The following is a 5,000-nucleotide window of genomic DNA, read 5'->3' on the forward strand; positions in this document are numbered from 1 at the left end:
ACTTAACAAAAATATACAACCAAACTGGCACATTATACTCACCAAAGAATATACAACCTTACTTACCAAGAATATACAATAACCTTACTTACTAAGAATATAAAACTTTACTTAGCAAAGAATATCCAACAACCTTACTTACCAAGTATTTACAGCCTTACTTACGGAAACTGTAATTTTAATTACCAAGGCAACAACCTTACTTACTAAGAACATTCAACCTTACCTACAAGAATACTCAACCTTACTTACTAAAAATTTTAATTTGGATTACCAAAAACAACTACTTTCCTTATTAAAATTAAAACTTTACTTACCAAGACAACAACTTTACTTACCAATAATATACAACCTTATTCACTAAGAATATGCTACTTTACTTTCCATGAATATACAACCTTACTTACTAACTGAGAAAGAATATAGAGGAACCTTGTTTACCCAGAATTCCGAGACGATAGTTGAGAGTGACCACAATGACCTTGCCCAGAGCTGCCAGAACTGATCCGTCGTAGAGACTTGAAGATCCCCACTCAAACGACTCTCCCTGGAGGAAGACGACCACTGGGTAGGCCATCATAGCTCCATCTGCAATGATGCAAGAAGGCTAGTTAGGAGTGGTACTCGGATCTAGCAAATGGAGTACTAGGGTTGCACAATGATATACAAATTATTTTAGCAGGCTGCATCTGCAAATAGTTACGACTGTGGTCATTCTACCATCATAGGTTTAGAGAGAAATAGATATTCTTACGAAGCTGGTCTAACATGAGAGCAATTTATTTTATTCATGTATTTCATTTGTGTACTTAAAAAAATGTATAGCCAGCTCGTAAGGTGGGTCCCACTCATGGAGGATTAAGTAAATGTATGTAAATTATATAAGACTGTCGTCATTCCTTCAGTTGTATTTTCATTCAGTGATGTATATGTAAATTCATGTTAGTTCAAATAATATATATTTTTTTTTATTTCACGTAGTTTGGTTACGAAATGTAATGTAACTTGTTAAAAGGTAAGTATGACACACACGTGGTATAAAATGCGAGGGATTGCATCCTGATTCTAAAAGGTTGGAAGTTGCATGAAGGTTCTCGACTAAACTTATTTTTTTCAATGTTATAAGGGAGGGGGGGGGGTGGAGTTAGCTGAGAAGGTTTCCATCATTAGGTGATGATAGAACCAGATATCAAACTGCCAAGCTGGCAACACTAACGACAGGAGAGTCCGACCGGACCTTGTGCACGAGAATGCTTGCTTTAATCAACTGGAAGTTTCCAGAGTGACTTAGGACGACATATTAGGGCCTACCATTGCAAAAGAGAGCGAGATCCAGCCTGACATTCCGACCGAGCCATACGTCCAACAATTCTCTCACCAGCATCTGTCCAGCCAATGAGTGTTTTCTCTCAAACGTGTATAGTGTTTAGTTCAAACATTGGTAATTTTTGTGGTTAATATGGAAAAAGTGAAGTGTATTTATATAAGTACATTCTATATTGTGAAATCTTTTTTTGTGACCGGGCCTTTAGGATTTGGTCAGAAAGTGAAGTGTATTTATATTTGCTTAACCGTTCGGTAACCATGTGTGAGCTCAAAGTTCATAAGAACTACAGATACGTATATATAAGTGTAATTATTGTTTATTTTCTATGTTGGTGAAGTGTCATTTTTTATTAATTGTTGAAATTCAATATTTTCATTAATAAAATTCTAGTAGAACAAGTGATTGCATTATTGTTGAAGTGTTATTTTGCCATAAGTTTAAGGTCCAGTTCAGATTTAAATTTTGCGAGTGATTTATTTCTGGTATTATTTTTGGCTTGCTTTTTTTACAGATTATATATATATATATATATATATATATATATATATATATATATATATATACATATATATATATATATATATATATATATATACAGTATATATATATATATATATATATATATATATATATATATATATATATGTGTGTGTGTGTATGTGTGTATACATGTATATATATGCATATATATAAATATACATATGTATATATATATATATATATATATATATATACATGTACATATATATATATATATATATATATATATATATATATATATATATATATATATATGTATGTATATATATGTAAAGTGTGTAATACTTCAATCACCAATAATTAGTTCCGTGACTTGCTCATCCACCTGACTTAGAACCGAAGTAAGAGGTTAATGTTAGAGCAATTCCCGATAAAAGTAATCACCCAATTTGGTTTTGAATGTAACGTAAAGAGACATTTACATATTCGGTGTTCATATATGTTAACGACTGGGAGTTACGTATCATTTTCAGAGCTTGGAGGTATTCTCGTGTGTAGTAGGTAGTAGGTAGTAGGTTGGCCTGGGCACCAGCCACCAGATGAGATACTACCGCTAGAGAGTTATGAGGCCATTTGACTCGCCAGACAGTACAACATTGGATCATTCTCTCTGGTTACGGTTCATTTTCCCTTTGCCTACACACACACACTGAATAGTCTGGCCTATTTATTACATATTCTCCACTGTCCTCATACACCTGACAACAATGAGATTAGTAAACAATCTTTTAAATCCTAGGTGTTAACTACTGCACTGTAATTGTTCAGTGGCCACGTTCCTCTTGATAGGGTAGAAGAGACTCTTTAGCTATGGTATGCAGCTCTTCTAGGAAAAGGAAACTCCAAAATCAAACCACTGTTCTCTAGTCTTGGGTAGAGCCATAGCCTCTGTACCATGGTCTTCCACTCTCTTGGGTTAGAGTTATCTTGTTTGAGGGTAAACTCGGGCACACACTTCTATCTTATTTCTAGTCTTGTTTTGTTAAAGTTTTTATAGTTTATATTGGAGATATTTAATCTAATGTTACTCTTCTTGAAATATTTTATTTCACCTTAAGCTTCCTTTCCTCACTGTGTTATTTTCCCTTTTGGAACCCCTGGGCTTATAGCATCGTGCTTTTCCAAATAGAGGTGTAGCCTAGCAAGAAATAGTAATAATGATAATATCAGATTTATGTAAAATAAAGCAGGTGAATTTGGAGCTTGAGAGTTTACGTAATTCGCTAGTCGGAATAATATTGACTAGTAAAGAAGCAGGACATGTCTATAGACTAATACACACTAACACACACAGACATATATACACAGATATACACACACGCATATATATATATATATATATATATATATATATATATATATATATATATATATATATATGAATATATATATATATATATATATATATATATATATATATTCATATATATATATATATATATATATATATATATATATATATATATATATAAAACAATTCTTGATTCCTTGTCTAAGTATTTTAACTCTCATGTCTGACAATTTTGGCAGAATGAAATTCATCAAAAGGTCTTTGATAGTAAGTCCGGGAGTATTTTGAAATGAGTCATTGCCAGGAAAAGAAATTCTAATTAATATTTTTTTTTCTCCAGTGCTACATATAAGCTCCATTTAATCATTTGGTATAAAAATGATGAAAACCAAAATTTACTTTTCTTTATGAAAAGGATTAATTACTGTGATACGAATGAGTATATTTCCATGTGTATATTTTGAAACTTTTTTTTTTCTCAAATCAAAGTTTTAGTATTTTTACATTATGGTACTGATTCTCCCAAACATTCTCTATGATATTTTAGTAATGTTAGTGAATAGAAGAAAGTATTAATCCTAAATTTTTTTATTCAAATTTGAATTTTTTGTATTATGTTTCTAATTTTCCTGAATTTTCTCTAATATGTTTTAGTAATTTTATTATAGAAGAAAATATTTTGCCTAATAATAGTCAATGTATTATATATTTTCTTTTAATGATACGCAAATTTTGAATAATGACCAATTTATATCAACGCATTTTTGTATAAACACCACAATTAACAATTACAACATTAAATCCTTTCTTTTATGTCACTTTACTTAAGAGGCTGCTTTCCTAGTGCTTTCATTCTGCTTGACTCATTAATTTAGTTATGAAGTTTAAATTATGCTTCTCTCTCTCTCTCTCTCTCTCTCTCTCTCTCTCTCTCTCTCTCTCTCTCTCTCTCTCTCTCCCATTTTAACTAAGCAAGAGAAAAAACTTCAAGTCAATTTTAATGTTGCATAAAGCAAGGCTCCTAAGGAGACGTTCTAGGGGAATTCATTGACCGAGAGAGAGAGAGAGAGAGAGAGAGAGAGAGAGAGAGAGAGAGAGAGAGAGAGAGAGAGAGAAGCGTAGAGTAGTAGTTGGCATTTCTACTGTAGGCTATGTATCGATATTTCTATACATGTCCTTCCATTCCAGTCTGTTCATTGTCTTTCTATGATAGTCTATACCAGCAAATTTTCTCAGCTTGTTATTCCAACATCTTCTCTTCCCTCCCATGCTTCTCTTGCAATCTCAGAGGACCCATTCTGTTATTCCTAATATCCATCTATTATATGGCATTCTTATTACTTATTCTGCCCCTATCTATTTCTTTTTTTAGATGTTGTTAGACTATCTTCTACTTTAGCTTGCTCTTGCATCAATATTACTCTTCTTCCGTCTTTTAGTGCTTTTCCCATCTTTGTTCTTTCCATATCTCTAAGAGTTGTAACTAGCTCTAGTTCTAAGGCGTTAATAGGCTCCAATATCTGGCAATGCCTGTAGGACCATATTGTTAAATACTTTTCTTTCTTAGAGAAAATGGCATTTTAATTCTTATAATCATTTTTGGTTTATCAAAAGCTCTCCATCCCAGGCTTATCCTTCTTTTAATTCAGAACCATATCCTGTGGAAACACTGTCTATCCCAAGTACTGCTATTTGTTGTATCACTTCATCATCTTAGTTTTAATCCTATTCATTTTCAGTCCACAATCCTGGTTGGAAAAGCAAAACGCAATAGGTCAAAGGGTTTCAACAGGGAGAGCAGCCCAAGAGGAAAAGTAGAGTAAATAAATAATTAATATACTA

Source organism: Palaemon carinicauda, chromosome 25 (assembly GCF_036898095.1).
Source record: "Palaemon carinicauda isolate YSFRI2023 chromosome 25, ASM3689809v2, whole genome shotgun sequence".
Taxonomy (NCBI): Eukaryota; Metazoa; Arthropoda; class Malacostraca; order Decapoda; family Palaemonidae; genus Palaemon; species Palaemon carinicauda.